Source organism: Cebidichthys violaceus, unplaced genomic scaffold, assembly GCF_023349555.1.
Source record: "Cebidichthys violaceus isolate CVI_PGR_0920_01 unplaced genomic scaffold, fCebVio1.0.p SCAF_13, whole genome shotgun sequence".
Lineage (NCBI taxonomy): Eukaryota > Metazoa > Chordata > Actinopteri > Perciformes > Stichaeidae > Cebidichthys > Cebidichthys violaceus.
The window spans coordinates 13,434,325-13,457,011 of record NW_027176296.1 but is presented as its reverse complement, the minus strand read 5'-3'; the positions used below and the strand labels follow the sequence as shown (position 1 = coordinate 13,457,011).

At 43.2% G+C, this 22,687-nt stretch overlaps 1 protein-coding gene across 1 annotated transcript in view; it reads left to right on the top strand.

Annotated features, from left to right (window-relative positions):
* arhgap39 (Rho GTPase activating protein 39) overlaps nt 1–22,687 on the top strand; it is a 73,846-nt gene that overhangs the window by 19,718 nt on the left and 31,441 nt on the right. The window lies entirely within an intron of this gene.

Genomic DNA, 22,687 nt, shown 5'->3' with positions numbered 1-22,687 from the left:
CAATCTGCAGTGCTGCTAAAGACGAGCCTTGACATTTCAGATTTCGAACCACTAGTCACAGTGTTTTGCGTGAATGGTTTTTACTGCGCATTCAGACCAAAAACGTACTAAATCCATGCAGACTGGTCTTCTCCATTTCATATCACATCGTCCACGTAGTCATGAACGAGGAAGTAGAAAGACCAGAGAGAGGTGAGGTAGATGGATCTGACAAACATTGATTTATGAATTGCGTACTTCAGTAACGGCACTTCTGCAGTTATTTTAACCCAAACAGTCTTTTCCTAAACCCAAGTGGATTTGTTGCCTGAACTAAAATACGTATTTTCAGATACTTCCTAAACTGAGTAGTTTTGTTGCCTGAACTTAATTGAGTTTCCTGTGAAGTCGGACGTTTATTTTTAAAAAGACTGTATGCATGTAACGAGTGGAAGTTGACACGCTTTGCTGACTTTCGTAGGAAAACGCACGAACGGCTCAACCAGAAAGTTAAAATGTTGAGTATGAGACATCTGAAGATCCTTCAAACAACCAACAATGTTTAATAAGACTCAAAGGACCAATCATAGAACCAAGGATACTATAAGCCATATATAACATATATTGCAATATATATACTTGATTTATTACCTTTATTTAACTGCAAATGATGCAGTTTGTCAACATCCGACTTAAGCCATGACCGTACCAGAAGAAGCGAAGCACCAGTGGACTGAAGAAGCTTCATTTGTACTTGTGCTGTATTAATAGTTTATGTCATAAAAGATCCATACTTGGTGTCCATGTATCGACACAACGTTGCCTCCCATAAAGCGTAAAGCGTCTCGTCAGAAGGAGTCTTGAGTGAAAGTAAGCAGCGTGTTGCTGCAGCGATTCTGCTTCCTGCAGCCGACCAGCTGGTAGATTCGGGGAGCAGGTGGTCTTAAAGGAAGGGAGTCACACCTTCAGGGCCCTGGGGTGCTGTGGAGGGAGCGCCAACAGGCTGCACCACAAATGTGGCTTTGGTATGTGCACACTTGTGTTGTTCGGAGCAGCTGAGGACACGTCTCTTTACAACAAAGGACAATATCGGGTTTTTTCATGTGCTGCTGAAAACGTCCCTCTTGAAGCAAATACTGTAACAGGTTCCATTACTACAGAGAGCCAGTTTCACTGCCTGTTACTGGACAAAGAAACGAGCAACACACCAATGAACTCTGCTGCAGCTAACGATTACTTCCATCGATCCGTCGATTGTTGTCTTGGTTAATGGACCAGTCTATAGAAACGTCAGAGAATGGTCAAAAATATGAAAAGCCCAAGGTGGCATCTTCAGATATTTTGTTCAGTCTGACCAACAGTCCAAAAATCACCAGTAAAAAAAACAGTAAATGTTCACATTTGAGACGCGAGGTGAAGTCTCGGCCTTTCCAGTGGACTACCATGGGACTCTATTTGGGAATAATATGTACGATAGACAACGGCCAGAGACAAATCCTTTTTTTTTTTATCCTGTTTGAAATGTGCCATGAATTAAATAACATGATGTTTGTCAACTTTAAATATCATTTTGTTAGACCCCCCATTACTCCCCAAAGAGTCTCCATTCTGACTCTGGACGTCACATCAGGTGTAAAACAGTTCACTTTGACAAAAACAAATGACAAACATATATATATATATATGTATACAGTATATATAGCATGAGAGAGGTGTAGTTTAAACTGGCTCAGGATCTCAGCTGGGATTGGAGGCGGAATTCAAGGAATTCACAGAGGAGATTCTCGTGTTTGAGGACCGGTGGCAACAAGGAATGTCTGGTGTGCGGCGGTGACACGGAGCAGATGGGGGGGGGGGGTTCTGTCGCGTCATTGAAAACCATGTCGCTCCTAAAACGGATCCTTAACCAAACCAATCGCATCCATTATCCATTTCCATCCAGATTGTGGGCCGTGTCCTTTGCTCCTACCGGCTCGTCCCGTCTCCTCCTCCTCTGTTCCCGCTGGGTCCCAGCCCTCCAGCATCAGGCCCTCACGGGGGCACGATTAAGCCAATTGAGGGCGGATGAAGTGAAACAAAGGGCTGAGTGAAAGGAGAGGCCCCCGAGCCCGACGGGTGCTCAGTGGGGTGTGGATGAGGTCTGGACCCCATGCTTCCTGATCCTTGCGGAGTAAAGCTCCATCTGCAAAACGCCCATCGAAATGAAGCCGTTCTTGTTAATTTGGCCTCTTTAGTCATACCCACTTAACGGCATTAAAACAGGGGTGGATGCCCACCTGTTCCATTGTTAGTTCTTTGAATAAGCGTGTGCCAATTTGTAAAGTTATTATGGTACAATTACCATGGCAACAATCATTTTGGTAAACGGCATCACAGCCTGATCGAGGGGGGATTTTTGATGCTCACGGCTGCCAATATTTGAAAGTTTCAAAGGTCCGAGGCGAGGAGGCGGAGCGGCCGGTTCGGTTGAAGCGCCCTCGGGCGAGATGCCGGACCGCAAATTGTTTCGACGTGCGAGTGTGAATGTTTACGATGAGCAGGTGGCACCTTGCATTGCAGCCTCTGCCGTCCGGCGTGTGAACGTGTGAATGTGTGAATGTGTGAATGCTGGCTTGCGTTGTAAAGCGCTGTGAGAAAAGCCCTTTATGAATGCAGTCCATTTAAAGTATTTACCATTTAGGTGAATCCAGGAGACTAGAAAGGGCTTTGTTTGAGTCGCTGCTGAGAGGATCGGAGCAGAGAAGAAAATTAGCAGTTGAGCTGTGGAGTGATAGTGAATGACCAGGGTAGGATTCAGTTTGCTAACTGCTGGCTTTAGCCTTGAAGTGAAGCATCTACTTCAGCTACTTCAGCCCTGGAGGTAAAATAAAGTCTCCCCTGTTTCTCCCGATCAGCTCTGGAAGCTGAATCAGGAATGTCAACTGTCATTGAATGCAACCTCGTTCACCCTCTGAACCCCAAGCAGTTCTGGGTCATTTTATGCTCCTGTCACATTTCTCTCTCTGTGGCCTCGTTTTTCACTACAATATAAATGTCCTGCACCTCCATGGACAGGTCCTTTGTGCACAATAACACAGTTACAATGCCATGAATCATAAAAAAAAAAGTTGAATTTCTTTGACCATTTATTTTTTTATAGAAATTGTAAAAAACTGGAATCTATTAATACAACATTTCTCCAAGTGCCCACAAGTGTTATGTGCTTTATATATATATATATATATATATATTTATATATATATATATATATATATATTTATATATATATATATATATATATATATATTTATATATATATATATATATATATATATATATATATATATATATATATATATATATATATATATATATTTATATATATATATATATATATATGTAGAGGATGTAAGGATGTAGACAGTTATATATATAACTGTCTACATCCTTACATCCTCTACTTACATCCTCTCCTCAATGCTCTGTGTTCAGCAGCAGTTCAGCCAGTGGGTTTTGGGGTTCAGAGGGTTTCACGGTCTGTTTAACAAAGTAACACAAACCAATGCGCCGGTGACTAAAATACAACAGTAACACTTGAGATGAGTAATCCAGAACGACAGAGTGTTGAAAGTAGCATGATTATATCACTAAATGTATTTAATTAAAGCAGCCCTCAATCATTTGACTCAAACGTAGCTTTACCATGTCGTATGATCTGCTGCTTCAGTACACTTTCACAGCAAATATTACTAATACCACCACAGAATATTGCAGATGGACCTTTTATAACCAGGAATTCACATTACAGACACTGACACTGACCATTCCTGTAACAATTTAGCCAATTTATAAAAAGTTTTGACACTGCAAATGTACATCTGTTCCAAATATCGCTTTCCTGTCCCCTTGATCACTAATAATCGATACAAAAAGACATCTCACGCACACACACACACACACACACACACACACACACACACATATATAACACCAAGTCAATGTATATTGCCAGATAGTATTTGTTCCTCAGCTAACAGCTGACTCAGGATCACAGCTGACATTCAAGGAGGAATTCAAGGAATTCACCGAGGAGATCCTTCTGTGTAGCAGCATTCAGCCAATCAGCACGCTGGGAAGTCTGCCGGCTCATCCTGTCACACACACACACACACATCTACACACATGCAAAGTGGACACACGGCTGCAGATGCGTGAATGTCCGTCCTCTATTGTCTTTCTCTTCACTCCTGCCTCTCTGTCCATTATCCTGCCGGCTGCTTCATTCATCTGCAAATAGCAGCTCCCTCCCCCTCCATTCTTCTCCACCTTTCACTCCCTCTCCTCCGCCCTCCTCCTCATCACTGCCTCTTCGTCCTGTTGCTTCCTTCCTGCACCTGGGAAAAGGTTGTTTTTTTTAAATTGAATCGTGTTAAAAGTATAGTAAGTTAGAGTCCACCTGATTGATTCCCATCACAAGTAATTATATGTAGTAAAATGACTTCGCGTTTAGAACGTTTTTATAATGCAGATAGGGCGTCTGGTCTGACGTCAAATAATTGAAGTAATACATGCAGTCATGTTCTGATTAGCATATTTATTTTGAGATAAGACCAACGTAACGAAGAAGAATAGAACGACATCATGTAAAGACAATGAAGAACACACAGACGGGGATTATTTTAAACATTAAAATAAGTTTTTGTGTATTTCTGCATCGGTCAGAAACACATAGCCTCTGATTGAAACGCATCACATCCCATGTAGGAGCTGGACAGTCACAAGATCCAAAAGGATCCTAAGATAACAAGCTGTAGTGCGTTTAAGAATATAGAGTTTACATTTTTATCTTCATATCCCATGTTTAATTAAAACAAAAGAGTCTGTTTGGTCTCATCCAGGTCTTTGAAGTAAAATCTGCTACATCTTTGTTATTAATGCTGATATCCAGTACTTAACTCGTACTAGCTGAGGCTGGGTGTTGTTTTATAACCTCTGGTATTGGTTCCAATAGGATTTATGATTCCTTATTTTGTGGAATAAAAGCACAAAAGAAATCTCTAGAGTTGACTGCTTGAATTAATATGTTAATATTAGCACGCCTATGAGTGATCTCTCACTCTGTCAGGATCTCACAGTGAACACACCTGAACGGTCGACTGCACACGGGGTTGATTTCCCTTGACATCTCTTGTTGCCCATGGTTACATATAACATCGGCGTCACATCGGTACCGTTTGTGATATACAGCACCTCCGTTTCTGCACTGTACTTTGGCTCTGAGTTATGCTCTGCTTCATGCTCTTAGATGCTTGTTTGGAAAAGGAAATGTACTTATGACTTCTGGTGACTAGTAGTTCTTTTGATTACCAATGTTGAATGCACTTATTGTAAGTCGCTTTGGATAAAAGCGTCTGCTAAATGACTGTAATGTAATGTAATGTAATGTGAGCGAGATCCTCATCCCGAAAACCTGCTAGTTCCTCTCTCTCTCTCTCTCTCTCTCTCCGTCTGACGGCAGACGGAGCAGAAGGCCGTTCTTCTGACGAGATGTGGGTCAATAGCAGGTGATGCTCCTGGCTGATGTGTCTAAACGGTGTGCGCTAAGCTGGAGTTCCCGAGACAGTCGGGGGGGGGGGGGGGGGGGGGGGGTCCGATCTGACAACGGACCCCCATCAGGCCGATCTGCCCACAGCCTCTCTGCCAAGACTAAAATACCTTAAATGGTCCCAGAGAGAGGCGGGACAGCAGGACGGTGCTGGAAGCTCCTGGCTGGTGATAAGATGGAGCGTGGACAGGTAGCTGGAGCAGGACAGCACACGGGGGGAGTGTCACCGACGACTATCTTGATATTAAAGACGGTGAACTTCAAATTACTCCAGATCTATGTGTTGGTAGGGAAGACATGCAGGCTACTTTTTTGGATAAAAGCTACAGCCAGAAGAATATAATAAAATGTAAAGCAAATATATCACCGATGAGATCGGGATGGAGTGCAAACACAGTATGGAAAGCCGAATGTGCCGTTAAACGCCTCTATTTTTACACGATTTATGTTAAAACGCAGCTTTTTACGTTGTTTAAAAGCAGCCGTTTTACAGCATTTTCCCTGTTGGTAATGAGCTCCTCCGTCTGTTTTGCAAAAACGGCGTTCTTAACATAAATCGTGTGAAAATACAGGCGTTTTATGGCGCTTTCGACTTTCCATAACGCAGTCAGTGTGGATCTGTTGGGATGGATTACTACTGTTCATTTGTTTGTGCTGCTCCACAGTTACATTGCAGCACAATCGGTTTTAAAACGGACCAATGAAACAGGTGGAATACAGTACAGAGAGTTTGGAGGGTTGGGCCTTCTTACATTTTTCATCCTTACCAGAAATAACCCCAAAAAATCTGAGCAAAAGTGTATAAGTTTATCAGCCATTAGCTGTTTATCTCGATGAACCCAACTCCTATTATTCAAACAACAATAGTGGAAGGAAACGTGTATTAATTCACATTTTCTTTTGCCAATTCTCTGGAAATCTGTTTAAAATTGTCACTACGTTTAGATGAAAACCTGTTTGTCTGCTTGAACGTACGTTTAGCTACAATTAGGATTTATTGTATTATATTTTTGGGGAAATTGGAAAGCTTGACAGTTGTAGCAGAACATTGTATCGGCACTGAAATCCTTGTACATGTTCATCAGTGAGCTTTAGGTGTTTGAACTTTGGACAGAGCCAGGCTAGCTGTTTCCCCCTGCTTCCAGTCTTTATGCTAAGCTAGGCTAACCACGTCCTGTACTCTGCACAGATATGACGATATGAATCCAAACATCTCACTCTTAGAAAGAAATAGAAACGGGGCTTTTCTGAAACGTTGAACTATTCCTTTAAATACTTCTCGTAGTGTGTTAAGAGTGACCGACGCTTCGTCCTCACACACGGACCTCTGTGTTCATTCACACACATTAAAGGGTGAGAGTGGAGGTGGTGGGGGAGGAGCCTCTTTTGGGTCAGAGGACACGGACGCCCTCCTTCTCACTCTCCACGGAATGAATGGGACTCCCAGCACCCCTCCCCTCCCCCACCTCCCGACAGAAGCACCAGGGTCAACGGTCAGCCTCCACAGCCAGTCACAGATGTGGATTTGTGTGTGTGTGTGTGTTTTGGAAAGAAAGAGCAGCTTAACGGCAAGAGAGCAGAGAGGAGAACATGTGCCTGAGAGAGGGTGAGAGAAACGGATGAGGGAGAACCAGGGCAGAGAGAGGGAGGCGGCACATGCTCGGTCAGCCGTCGACATCGGGGAGCATCGATCGCGGCCGGTTGTAAAGGCCAGCGGTATGAATAGAAAAGAGCCTGCTGATCGGTGGTTCTTTTACGCTGGATCTTGTTTTCCTCCTAATTCTTCCATTGACTCGGTCCTAACAGTGCCAGAGCATCCATCCTGCAGCGGGACACATTACGAGTGTCACCGCAGTATTTATCGGTTTACAGCAGTCAGACCGATCGCTTTCAGAATGATCACGACCCTCCGTGGGTATCATTTAACAAACGGCAGTTTGACGGGTGAACACTATTTATTTATTCTTTATTTAATGCTACTATGAGGATATGGAGCGATTGTGCAGGAGCTGTCACACGTTGCTCATTTACACCACCCCTGTGCAGGTGACTGGAGAAGCTGCGTGACAGTCACCGCGGTTACTCCTCTGCACCAGCGAGCTCCGATACTCTCATCAGATAGCTGCTTTTAGTGTGTGTGCAGCATGCTGTATCTGTCCCTATGGAATAAACCATAAATAAATAAAGTCCTTTTCACTGCAGCGATTTTACTCAGAAAACTAAATGAAAGCCGAGATCGTACTTGGTGATATATGCAGCGCATTAGCAGATTATTGATATCTATTGAGGCTCTGTTGTGCAGTTCTTTAACACTAGTAGACGTTCTCTTACAGAAGATGATCATTTCACAACTTCTGCGTGGGAAGTGGCGTTTCAGGCCTCTCTTTGTGGACGCAATGGTTATAAATGGGACTCAAGATCTGTGGAACTGAGTTTCTCCACAAAGAATCACACAAAAAGCACCAGTTTAAATCTTGTGTTTACCAGAGATGTGCTCTTAAGTTATAAGTCATTCAGCATGACAAAGCGTAAACAAATGTATAATTGACTAAAGAAACCTGATTAATCGACTGATGGACCAGAAGAGGCATCCCTATATGCCAGGAAACGCACCAACGCACTAGTGAGTGGAAATGAAAAGTCTATTTTGATTCCAATGGCATTTTCAATTTGGCTTTTCGGTCCGATTCATTATCGAGTCCCTTATTGACTGCTGATCAATTTCCTGTGTGTCGGACAATTTCTCGATTCCCTACAACACACATGCAGAACGCTCCGCTTCTGACTGTAACAGCAATCTTTCAATATCGCACTGTATGCTCTCCCTATTTTTTGATATGTGGAAAAGTGGCTACCACTGATGGCAACCAAAGGCAAATTGATTGACAATTTCTCAAAATTGTTGCCAATGGCAACCTGGCAACTGTTTAGCGAACCCTGATTAATCTGCTGCTGACACCTTTACAATGGAGGTGTTGACAGTAACATGTGCTATTTCAAATCGTCCTTCCTTCGTCATAAGCTGTCATGTTTCTGTTCATGTGATTGCTGTCAGTCTAATATTAACTCTCACTTTAGCTCTGATTTGGTCTCCACCAACCCATGAGAAGAAAACGCCTCTTCAGCTGCTAAATGCTCCACTATTTATATATTTTTATCAAATAAAAATGATGATAGCAGGCTTAATTAAAAGGAAATACCACATTAGCGCTGATAAAATCAGAAAACACACTGTTCACTGTCTGAACGTCCCACCTCTCGGAGCACAAACACATACTCTCACAGAGATCCATATTTCATCTTGATTAAAATCACAGAGTCTGAATGATGCTTAGCAGAGCAGAAAAGAGAGAGGAGGGAAGGAGGACAAGGGCGAAAGAGACGAACCTCTGTGGTACAACAGAAATACTGCAGGAACACAGAGGGAGCAAAGGGAGGAAGTAAAGAAATCAATGCTGATGTGCAACAGATAACAAGATACAAGAGGCCGAAATAAGTTATTTACATTCATGAAAGATTCACGTCATATACGTCTTTTAAGTTAGTTTTGAGTTTTAAAGTAACTTTGTGTTTTATCTTATTGTCATAATATCATTTTATTGCTAGAAGCAACGTTACCGGCTGTGGATGTGGAAACAAATCTGCGTACAGACCATAGACTGTATATAAGAAGTGGACGTAGTCATGGTGACGTCACCCGTTGCTTTGTGGACTGCTGTTTTGAAGCCTCAAGTTTGACGATTTCACGGTCCATTACAGTAAGCCCGCCTTAAAGCACACCCTGCTTTATGGTCTATCTGACTCTAAATGGACCATCATTTACTAAATGAACATCATGTTGTATTGAAGAAGACTTGAAACTAGAGATTGAGACCATGAACTCATGTTTACAATGTTTACTGAGGGAATAAATCAAGAGAGAAGTAGAGTCATCTTCTCATAGACTTCTATACAACCAGAGGAGTCGCCCCCTGCTGGTCAGTAGAGAGAATGCATGTTTTAAGACACTTCTGCATCGGCTTCACTCTGTAGAACTGGAGGTAACTGCTTTGTACAGAGCTCTCAGGCGGCTAATAGCAAATTGCTATGAACAAGCTAAAATTGTTATTTAGCCTGATTTGCACCATATTTTCCAATTTTGCAATTTGTTGTAGATTTTGAGTCTGAGAGCAACCAGCTCAGCAGTGAATCTATTCACTTTGTTTTTCAGTTCAAGGTAATCAGAAGGAACTGATAAGCAGCAGAGATATACTACAGGACTAATAAGCAATATCCAGAGCAGTATCACCACAAACCAAATCCTCCCCTGGATTTTTCGTGCCTCTGCGCATGAGATGAGTCACGCTGGCTGCCGATAGAGACACTCCACCGGCGTAATGAGCTGGGACCGAAGCCAAGAGACACACAGGAGCCCACACTGCTCACCGGAGAGGTCCCAGGAGACGCAGCAGCACTTTATCTTTCACACTGACCGGACATGTTTGTGGAGCTCATTCTGAGTGCACAGGCGACGGATCTTGTTTTTCCTATTAGTTGGAATAGTGTTGCATTTACGGTAACCTGTATTTTTTTTTTTGCCGGCCTGAATTCACGCACCTACAAAACACCTCTGAACTTGTTCCCATCAAACCAGAACTACAAAACAAACAGTTGAGGGGATGTCAGCGGTGATCTGGTTTTTCCACCGTTAGACGTTTTACTGCGGAGTACTATTATCCATACTGATCATCGGTTCGGTTCCTTATCGATACTCTTATCGGTTCTTTTTCATTATTTTGTGAGAAAAAAAAAATTACTTGAGAAAATAATCAACATTGCTTTATTATTCTTGTATGGAAAGAAATAGTCTTTCTTGAACAGCAATACAAGAAGTTCTAAAATCTTAAAAAAACATTCTCAACTAAACAATTAGCTCAGTGATTAGCTTTAATGAATTAGCTTGTTCTTCTGATCAAACTCTGTATATCATCGCTAACGTTACCTGCAGTGGACGGCTGCTCCACAAACAGTAGAAGAGTGATCATTTCTGCACATTGATGTTCTCTTGTTGGTCACATGTTGTGATGAACTGCTGCTGGTTCCTCTCTCTGAGGGTTTTACTGTGTTTCAGACAACCAGAGTTCTCAGCATCTACTGGAGTCAAATGTAGCCTCACTTTGGATCTTTCTGTTCTCTCTGCCACCATGTGAGTCTCACGCTGTACTGAGCCGGAGACAAAGACACAGAGACAGGAGGTTTGAGACAAGGACATCTCACTCCAGAACTTCTAAAGTATCGACAGCAGAACCGTTGCTGAAGTGTCTTAAAACCTGTATTCTCTCTACTGACCAGCAGGGGGCGACTCCTCTGGTTGTATAGAAGTCTATGAGCAAATGACTCTACTTCTCTCTTGATTTATTCCCTCAGTAAACATTGTAAACATGAGTTTATAGTCTCAATCTCTAGTTTCAAGTCTTCTTCAATACAGCATGATGTTCATTTAGTAAATTATGGTCCATTTAGAGTCAAACAGACCATAAAGCAGGGTATGCTTTAGGGCGGGGCTTACTGTGATTGACAGGTTGCTGCCGCTACCAGAGACATATGATACCAGCGTCTCTACGTTACTTCTCCACATTCCAAATTATTGGTTGCATAAAAAACAAAAAACGTGGCGACAGCCGTAATCCAAGTTGGCGACTGCGAAATCCTCGAACTCGAGGCTTCAAAACGGCAGGAGATGAGATGAGGAACTGGAGCCTCAGAGCACTTCCAAAGATAATTAGATAGAGTAAAGGAAAGGTTATAGGGGAAACAGATTTACTATAAGTCTCATTCTGTGTTTGGAACCATTTACTGGCAAGGTAGTAGGCTGGAATAAGATCTACCTTAGTGTCTGAGAATTTATTGATCAGTGACAAACTCTGTTAGATGAATCGTTCGTCAAACCGGCTTGGAAGAAGGCAAACTGTCGGTTTTAAACATCCGTCACAGTTTACAGTCCCACTTCCTGTTTCGACTTTTACCTGCTGGACTTACTTACTTACAGGTCCAGCCATATAGAATTGCCGTCCTGATTGGCAAAGCTTTATCTGTCCATCAGGAGGGGAAGTGATTATGAAAGCTGAAGCAGTTCTCTGCCATCAGACATGTTCGTTGACCCACTGCGCCTGAAATCCAGTCATAGGGTCATGAAGATATCATGCTGGAGCTCTTATGTAAAACACTGACACAGGTTGTTGTTTTTTTATGCATTAGCCAACATAAAATAAAGGTTGTTTCAATTTAGAGCACGAGCAAGCCAGATTACTGGATAGACACGCCTCTAGTTACTGATCGTACCTTCTATTCTGAGCATGAAAGCTCTAAGAGATACAAAATAACAGCTTTGTTAGCAGCTAATAGATAAGAGTGAGCATCTGGGGCTCAGACGAGTGGAGACAGGTGTGGCTATGTGATACTAATAAGGTGTACATAGGGACAAAAACATTCAGTGTGCTCCTCACTCAATGAATAAATACAGGAGAAGTATGTTTACAACGCTGCACAATACATCCCAGAGTAATACATCACCAGCTGGGAACTGGATCCCAGTCGGCTGCCAGCCAAACAGCCTCCAGCTGGTAGAGTTTTAGAAGGCTCCCACTGTACCTTCAGTGTTACACACCCAATGCCTCCAATTACCGCTAACAAGGAGTTTCACAGCAACAAAATGTCAACATGATGTCAGGTTTAAGCAATCAAGCAGAGCTGTTTGAAGTAACGGACAAAAGCACAAAAATATGACCCAAGTTGTAATAAACGGTAAGAATCATGAAATATTTAGACGTTCTCTATGTAGGAATACACACGTCACATACTGTGCAAAGTATGTGACGTTACAGAAAATATCAAATTATGACAAAAAATCCCGGTGATTTTTCATGGCCGCAGGCATTATGTGTCTGTCCCAATCTCATAATATCTAAAGAACGCCTTGATGGAATTTCTTCAAATTTGTCAGAAACACTCGATTGAATTTATTAGATCTTTCATTTTGTCAGGAACACCAACCGACTCGAGGCTGATTACATTTTAGTGGTCAAAGGTCACAAAACACATTTTCTTTGCCATAACTCAATAATTCATATGCTAATTATGACAATTTCGCTCAAATGTCTTAACGGGATAAAATGATGAAGTGATGACATTTTTAGGCAGACGTGTAAAGTGCAACATGACTGGTTGGTGGAGGCCAACAACCACTAGCCAGTAATTGTTTTTTTTTCACTCATGTTTTACGCATATGACGGTGTGTTCTATACTTTAAATAAATCACAGCATACCAGCTTGCGTATCGCAACCCCTGTATCATGATACGCCTCACGTGGTCCTCGGACCACCCGGGGGGGGGGGGGGGGGGTTCCCTCACGATCCCCGGAGACGTGACCCTGACATGTGATATGAGCGTCCATCATATGTGTCTGCCGGCGTCATCGCTAACATAGTCGGAGAGGGGCAGAAGCAGGAGAGCCCGTTGAGTTCGAGACCACCGTTTAAATGGAAAGCCTTCGTACGGCACACGTTTGACTGAACTCCAGATGGAACGGGCTGCATTTCAAATGCGTTCTCTGCCTCTGCCTCACGGGATTGGCCACAGGAAGGAACGTTAATGTGCTACACCGTACATGCATATACATTATCGGGTACTGCGTCCGTGTGCGTTAGCTCTGTTTTCTCACAGGGCGTAGCGTCGCTTGTCTCTTTCTTGGGGGATAAGGAGGAGGTGTTCCCCGGCGCATTGTTCCTTTTCATTTCCATAATAAATGTTAATTTCTCGTTATGCAGCAGTGCCAGATGAGGGTTGTCTGTATGAGTGTGGAGGTGAAGAGACGGACCGTCTAACATGGAGCGATATGTTTTATGTTCATACTGACATACAGGGCGGGTTAAATATTGGGTATTGGCAATTCTTTTTTATTCTTTTTAATTTTTTTTCTCGATTCGATTCAGAAGGCTACGATGCGACTATAAAACCATTATCAATTCATCTTGACACATCAACATTAATCTGCTATTTTGTGACTAACACTGCATATTTGTAATGATTCATGATTAAACAACAGATGAATTTACTTCCACCATCTTTTGTTAATTCAATATTAGTAACAAATAGAAGAGATGTGTCAACTGTGAGGGTTACATTTACAAGCATTGCAAAGAAAATAAATATCATTGTGCCTGTAGCAGCATCCTCGTAGTAAAAGCACATAATTCAGCATGTTCTGAGTCATGTGACATCACAAGCTGCTCTTATTCTAATAAATAATATAGACAAATCCCCCTGTTATAGGCCATGAGCATTCGGCTTCCTGGAACATGTGGTGAAGCTATACATACGGAGATAAAGTGCACGATTACGATCACACAAGATGCTGTGGCAAAGGATGTCACACATAGCGTGTTACTACCATCCTCCCCGCTTTCCCGTCTCCTTCCCGTGTTACGAGAATCCAGCGGAATCAAAGTCCATGTAGTCACTCAAAACGGTAACATAGCAGTGGAATTGGACCCAGAATTCATTAAGAAAACTGGTGATAATACACATAGAACCTGTGCTAATAAGGGTCTGTTTCATATACCACACATCAATGCTTTCCTGTCCCAGTCAGCCACAAGTTTCCATTCAACAGGTTGATGTGTGAGAACCACAGCAGGTCTGCCACAGAGAACTTCATCCGGGACACGGGAGGTTCGCTGATGTGTTTGAGAGAGGACAAAAAAAACAAGCACGGCACACGGTCAAAGTGGAGGCTCAGGAGGGACTCTCCATGCGTTGAAGGCAGCGGTGCAAACACAGAGTTGACAGTGTGCGTTACCAAGCTGTGAACATTCCGCCTCAAAACGAAAATCCCAGAGTGACAGAGCAGCTGTCACAGAGTGGGAGGGATCTTTTGCCGTGGTGGTGCATGTTGTTGTGAAAGGTTGATTATTCCTTTTGACGATGACAAAAGGCTCATAAACTCTACGTTAGGACTTCAGAGATGAAATGAACATTGATGACATGAATCAGTGTGTTAGTGTAGTACGATATTATATAATTTCTAACCTGTCCTTTTATTACTCAAGTCCAAGTAAGTAAGATGGGATAGAAGCGTTATAAACAGTAACTCCTGTATTTCACAGATATACTAGCTTAGCTTTTCACTCACAGTGGAATTATCTCTGTCATGGCGTCTGCCTCCCATCGATGCCACAATCCCATTGGCTGCACACTGTAGAGCGTCAGCGTATTTGGGTCAAAGCTGGAGCGTTATTGATCAGAGGCACACGATGTCACCCGTCACATGCTTCAGTTCAATTTACATTCAGTATGTTTATGAGCACTGAGGAGACATGTTCAAATGCACTGTAATGACCTGGTTACTGTGAACCAGTACTGTACCAATACTCGCATGTCTCTGCTACCACAACCATGTTCTGAGACCACACACTCCTAGTAATGAAGAGGCTCACTAGAACCATCTAGGGTTCTTTGGCTTGTCCCTGTAGGAGAATCCTTTTTGGTTTCTTTTAGAACCTTTCAGAGGGTTCTACATACAACCCGATCTGTGATTGTTTCCACCCAGAACTCCCTATGAGCGGTTCTACAGAGAATACTTCTATGGGGTAATCAGAGAACCCTTTTATATTCCTAGGGTTTCATCTAGAACCCACCCAGGGGGAGCTACCGAGAACCCTTTTATATTCCTAGGGTTTCATCTAGAACCCACCCAGGGTTCCTCATGAGGCCCCTAATGATGTGGTGTAGCGCAACCCATAGCAACCATAACAGTTTTTGGGGGTGGACTGGATTGTGCTCTCAACAGTCCTTCAAACTGTTCAGGGTAGAAGATCAGACCATCAGGAGGAACCCGTTTGGAACCATTATTTCTAAGAGTGTGGCTTACAGCTTGTTCAGTGCATTTCGTGGTGATTTGCTGCTTCCTAATTTGGAGGCTTTTCTTACAGCAAAAAAGTGTTCAACACAAAGAAAATCCATTACGAAGGACAACTAAAAGCAGCAAAACCTCACAATTGAGAAGCTGGAACCAGACAGCTTTTAACAGTGTAGCTTGAAAAAGAACGTGAAGTCTAAACTTGAATTCACGATTGCATCTCACGCACGTGTCTTCAAAATCTACTTATCAGTTGAACATGACAGCATACCTGCTTCCTGTATTACAGCGATATCAAAGGCAGAGAATCTGCTAATATTAGATATTGGGTGCTAAAAATATATTTCAATGGCCACACGCCAAAGAAAAGGCGTTTGACTGTGACAGTAGAAGCATGTAAACGATTGTGTGTGAGCGTGTGAGTGAGTGAGTGAGTGAGTGAGTGAGTGAGTGAGTGACTGAGTGAGTGTCTGAGCGTGTGTGCATACTGTATGTGTCCACTGCAGATGTAATCATGCTAACAGCTGGTGCAACATGCTGAATGAGCCCACATCCTCACTATCAAAGGCTGCTCTGTGCAAACCCCCGCTGAGCTGCAGTTGAAGAGTGTGTGTGTGTGTGTGTGTGTGTGTGTGTGTGTGTGAGTGAGTGAATGAAGTGTGCACTGATAGTTGAATATTAAATATACATAATAAGACACCGGGTAAACATGGAGCAAGTTTGCAGTCACTGCAAATGATAACAGAAGCAGATCAGAAGAAACGGTGAGGCTTTTGATTAGAATATGACATAAACTCATGAAACATCTGTCAGGAGGCTGTTTCAGATAAAGGGTTTCTCTGAGCTGTTTTTTTTTTTTTTAATGGGAGGTTAATTAGACTGACCTTTATTCTACCTCCTTATTCTCACCACCTCCTCTCCTCATCTGTCCTCCTGTCCTTGCCCAAGATTCCAACCCGTCCTCACTCCCAACGCATCCATTAAGGCAGCTGGTTCCGCGCTCATCAGCGTCTGACACACACTTAATCAGCCGAGCTGACCTTCAACTAAACGGTTTTGTTGCCTCAACCTCACTTCCTGTGGAGACGGAAGTTCAGTTTGAAAAGATGCTAAGCATGTAACGCGTGAATAGAGGGCTGCAGGAATGAGTCATTTTTGCACTTCCAGTACCCTCGCCTCAAAGTCAATGTCTCTTTAATAAGGTCTGTGGTTCACACAAGCTGAAGAGATTTCAACGTCATCCCTAGATCACTAGTCCTCCTTTAGTGGAGACGTGAAGTCATGTGACCGTGCTTCCTTTATAGCCTAGCGTTAGCTTTTTACTTCTGCTTCAAAAATCATAAAAGTTGTGCTCATTTGTCAGGATTATCTTGATTAACAAAATGTTTTAAGCATCATAAACGTTTGTTTGCCACAGATGTTATTTTCTGCAATAATCCAAAATCCAATGGAGACATCCCATTGGCTGTTTGTGGACCGGTGCGATGCACTTTAAGAGGGCAGAAGAGTTCTTTCTGAATACAACCTGAATACAATTGTACTGCAAAGCACTTTATTCCTGGATACAACTAATACAGGGATTTGCTGTATGATTAACCCATGATGCACTGCGCTTCCTCCAGTTGACAGAGATAAAGCGTACTGACTGACAACAGACTGGTTTGACTCTCACATGGGGTCATCAGAGCTGAAGGGCTGAACGTTTGCATGTGTGTGTGTGTGTGTGTGTGTGTGTGTGTGTGTGTGTGTGTGTGTGTGTGTGTGTGTGTGTGTCTCAGACCGGCTCCTCAGGCCAACAGCTCTGAACACCGCAGGACACATGTCCATCCAGCAGGGCGCTCTGAGATCCAGGATCAGGATCAGAGACGCAGCAGGTGGTGTGGATGTCTGACAGAGCTGGGTGTCATCTGACATGAGTGTTTGTGCGGCATCTTGTTTGATGGATGAGAGCAAAGTGCAGTTGTTTTCGAATGAAAGGCGAGAGGAATGAACTTCACATTAGAGCTTGAACTCCACTTCAGAGTCTCTGTGTGTGCATTAAATGTGGGACATTATGACGTCGTGTTGGCGTCCATCATATCACTCACAAGACACGATGGAAACAGTTTCCCTCACAGTTTATCATCTGAATGTTCTGGTACAAATGTCATACTTTTATTATTCATGTATTCTTTTCTATCTGGTAGTTTTGGCCCAGCGCAGTGAGCTCTGTTGGAGGTTGATTCCAATGAGCACAAAGTGAGACGTCAGTATCTGGGTTATTGAGACGTCATTATTTGGTGCAGAGTGTGTACCATGTGTACCAATTACAGAAAAGTGTTTAAAAATACACTTTTTAGATTAAACAAATGAGCTATCTCGTGTTAATTGTTGTAGAAGTAGTTGTAGGTAGATTTTGTTGCCGTTGGACAGAGCCAGGCTAGCCGTTTCCCCTTGTTTCCAGTCTTTGTGCTAAGCTAAGCTAATATAACCTATTGTACTTCCTGCTACCTGCCTATTTGCACTATTGTATACTATATATGTGTATGTTTTTAATGGAGTGTAGTGTTATAGGTATTGTATGTATGTAGTGTTTTTTCTAAATAAACTTCCGTTTTCACAGGAAGTTTAAGTTCAGCCAACTAAACCACGTTTAGTCACGTCGCATACGCACGTGAAACGAGCTTCAGAGGCCATGGAGCACTGAACAAGCTGTGTTATGTGACGCGTTGGGAGTGATTAGTAAAATATATAGACTGTATATAAGAAGTGGACGTTTTGGCCGTCGCCATCTTGTTTTTTTTGCAACCAGTAAACAGAAGTGACCATATTTGTGCTGCGGAGGAGTGACGTAGAAACGCCGTATACAGCTCTGGTAGCGATAGCAAACCCTGCTTTATGGCTTATGACTCTAAATGGATCATAATTTACTAAATGAACATCATTCTGTATTGACGAAGACTTTAAACTAGAGATTGAGACCATAAACTCATGTTTACAATGTTCACTGAGGTAATAAATCAAGAGAGGAGTAGAGCCATTTTCTCATAGACTTCTATACAACCAGAGGAGCCGCCCCCTGCTGGTCAGTGGAGAGAATGCAGGTTTAAGTTTAAGCATTGGCTTCACTTTTCAGAAGCTGGGGTTGACGCAGCACTTATAGTGTAGTAGGATTACTACACGTTTCCTGATAGACATCACAGACTTAAAAATACTAGACACCATCTCCCAACAGCTCAACGCCAAATCAGTCTACATACGTAAAGTGAGGGGTCAGTGACCGCTTCCCTACTTCCTACCTCCCTACTTCCTACCTCCCTAGTTCCTGCGCCCATTCTTGGACCACGCCCATCTTTAAACTCGACCTTCATTTTGAAGGCAACAACACACCTGTAAAGTTTCACGACTGCATCATCAAAATACCAAAGTGTCTGTAATAAGAGCAGCACGTCTTTAAACCAGTGGTTGACTCAATATAAAAGTATGGATTTTAAAGACCTGCTTTGAGCTTCCTCGACACGACGTGTTTGTGAACCCCCTTTAGAGTCCCCATTAGTGTCTTTCAGAGTGCAATGCCAACGGCGCACAGAGCCCGTCTCTGCAGGCTCAGGGAGGAGGGTCACCAGCTAAACTGGGTCACTTGGAACACCAACACGTCGAGCAATTATGGCCAATTAATCCTGCTATCTCCGCTCTGGATCTCTCTATTTAAACCGGCCCGTTCTGCTCTGCTTGACGAGCATTCGCTGCGACAGCCGATGTGCCATTTCTTTCTCTCGTCTTTCTCCCCCCCCCCCACCTCCTCGCGCACAAGCACACACAGCAGCCAGCGCTAACTGTGGCTGTCCCAATGCAGAGAGGAGACTCGCTACAGGGTGAAGGAAAAGTCTGGAATCAGCAAGAAACCGCTAATAAAACCAATAAGAAACACGGTCGTTATAAGTTCATCCTCGGGCGTTTGGCTGTTTCTTTCATATTCTGACCATCATTTTATATGAATAATAACAGGGACATACTCCCCGAGGACAGGACACAACATTTTAAAACAGTTAGTCTTACGGGATCAGGTGCATCATGGGTATTGACTTGTCCAGCTGCGGTTGCACTTTAGTCTCCCTCTGAGGTGCCTCAGCTGTCAGGATTGTGGTCTGAAGAGGAGAGGATGCAGCCGTTAAGCCGTGCTGTCAGAGCCGCTCGGGTCCGAGTGGATCATCGGATTCAGACACCCTTCAGCCACACCTCGTGTCTGCTGTAATGTGTGTGTGTGTGTGTGTGTGTGTGTGTGTGTGTGTGTGTGTGTGTGTGTGTGTGTGTGTGTGTGTGTGTGTGTGTGTGTGTGTGTGTGTTCAGTAGGGATTGTCACTGTCTGTGGATCTCAGTGAAGCCTGCGTCTGTCAGATAAGTGGCCAGATAGTGTTGATATCTGGAGTGCGGCCGCGTTTCAAACCGACTCACGCTGCGCTTCAAGAAAAGCAGCCAGTCCGGCGATGCAGCAGCAAAACACTGCACCCATAGTCAGGGTCCTGTTAGCTGCTAGCAACGTCTTTGCTAACGGTTTTATTTGGTTCTTAAAATGTGAGACGTTATTGCTCTAATGCGAGTCTTTCTTCATCCTTTTCTGATACCGTAACAGCACGAATAGACGCGCACCGCAATCCTCACCGCAGTGTTTTGATGGTGCTGCTGTCACTGTCCTCTTTTTTCGCGCCGCGATGTGTTGTCAGGTAAAAATGAGTTTTTCATCAATGGCAAAGCTTAAAATGTCCGTGCACTATCGTGTACGTATATGCACATGCTATTTGAAGTAGTTCATGTGTAGTATTAAGGGAGTTATTCCCATTTTCCTGTCGCTATTTCTTCAAGGATGTGACTACTGAAAGTAACTAGCTAACTTCAAAGAAGTAGCCTTCGGCAGTGGAACGTGTCGCTCAACCATTTTTATAGTCATGGCAGAGCCAGCTCTGTTCAAACCCCTGTGGCAAGCAAACAAACACTCACTAATCTTTTCAAAGATAATCAGCGGACGCCAATCTAAGATTCCCAAATGTCAAGTCCCGGTCGAGTCTCGGGTCTTTTGAGGACGAGTCTCAAGTTGAGTCTCGAGTGTGTGACTAGAGTTCAAGTTGCAAAATGAAGTCCCCACCTCTGGCTGACGGTGGATTTAAAGCTTTTGCTGGACCACAAGACAAATATTCTTATAGACTGTAAATTTGAATTCCAACAGGTCGTTAGAATATTAAATGTTCTTCCCAAGTTCCAACAGATTGAATCAAAAAGAAATGTGCATTGTCTAAATACGATCATTAAACTGCATAGTTCTCCTCAGTCTTTATGGTCCCCCGTTACTTTAACCACCACATGAACCTTGTGCAGGTCCACTCTGAACTCACCGTCTGCATGTCTGAGCATTAATTATCATCTTAAAGAATGACACTAATAATGAATTTAATGATTAGTAAATCCCATGAATAAGACCAAAAGCAGCAGCATGTCTGACTTCCTGTCTGTGGCTCTCAGCCAATTGGTTCCTACTGAAGAGGAACATCACAGATCCATACGTAGTATCATAAAATAAAAAAAGGGCCCAGTAATGTTTTTTAGTTTAACAGCTGGTCTCTTTAATTATTATCCAACAAAATCAGAGGTTTGGCACTTTTGTGAGAATTAAACCACAGTTTGTGTTGCTTCTTGGACATTCCTCCGAACTCCTCGTCCACCTCATCCTCCTCCTCTGTTATGTAAAGTCAGCTGGACCGACACGCCGTCCACCCACTCTCCGCCTGCCAGCACTCATCGATCCACCTCGTATCCGCCAGGAAAAATGCTGCTCAAGTGCATATTTATAAACTGCGTGTGTGTTTCCAGTGTGTGTGTGGGTGTGTGTGTGTGTGTGTGTGTGTGAGATGTGTAAGAGCAGACTGCTGCGTGCAGATCTGTGTGAGTGGGCTTCTGTTTTTTATTTTATTATTCATAATACCGTATGTGTGTAATCCCTTTGCAGTTCTGTAATGCGGCTCATTTACAACCTGTTATCTTCTGCTGCTGAACACGCTACATTCAGCTCCTCGGCTCAAACTGAAGGTAAAATGTGCAGCTGACAGTCGTGGCCAAAGAGTCTCTCCCGGGGAAGAGCATTCTGCAGGAAGTGATGCGGAAGTGATGCGTTCTATATTTTCAAGAGAAGAAGCATTGAGAAGAACAGCTGCTTGCATGCACACAACAGTGCCGTTACTGTATGCTAACCGTCTGATGAAGGCATTGAATGGTAAATGAACTTGTACTTGTATATCTCTTTTCTAGTGTTCCGACCACTCGAAGCTCTTTAACACTACTTGTCATCATTCACCCATTCACACCACGGTGCCACCTGCCCATCAGGACTCTAACTAATCATTCACACCCATTCACACAGCGCAGGAACAGCCTGCGGGAGCAACTCGGGGTTGAGTGTCTCGTCCGAGGACACATCGACATGGACTAGTGGAGCCGGGGATCGAACCGCTGATCCTCTGATCCTCTGACTGCTCTACCGCTGATCCCACTGTTTGACAGCTTCCAGTGAGATAATTGCGTACCATGACAAAAGCAGCACCTGTCCAGACAGAACTGTGGCACCAGAGATGATATTTTCATGACCTGGCGGTTTAACTGTGCAGCCTTCAGCTCTTTTCAGCACAACTCCAACATCCACAATCTGACCGATGGTTAAGACCGCGGCCGTGTCCCTTCTGTTTGAACTGAATACTGCACTGGAGCGGAGTGGCATGATTTTCTTCTGCCAGTGTTGGAAGATGACATCATAATTAGGGCTGTGTATTGGCCAGGATATGGCGATACGACAGGTATCACAGTATGCCTGTCGTATATACTACTGTATACTACAGTTACCATTCAATATACTGCCTCCGCATGTCCGGTCCATTCTCGCTGTATCTCTTTGTGGGAATTCCTTCAAAATCCTTCATCCTTGGGCTCAAGGATGAAGTGATTAGTAATTTGAGGTCAAAGGTCACTGTGACTCAAGAATTCATGTGATAATTCTGACAATTTCACACAAATTGTCTAACAGGATAAAATGATGACGTGATGACATTTTTGGAAAGACGTGGATGTAAACTGCAACTTGACTGGTTGGGGTAGTTCTACAACTGTGAGGCGGTAGTCGTATTTTAAATCAAATTTTAGGAAAACAGTTATAGTTTATATACAATATATAATATAAAGAGCACATCTTCATATGCAGAAAAAA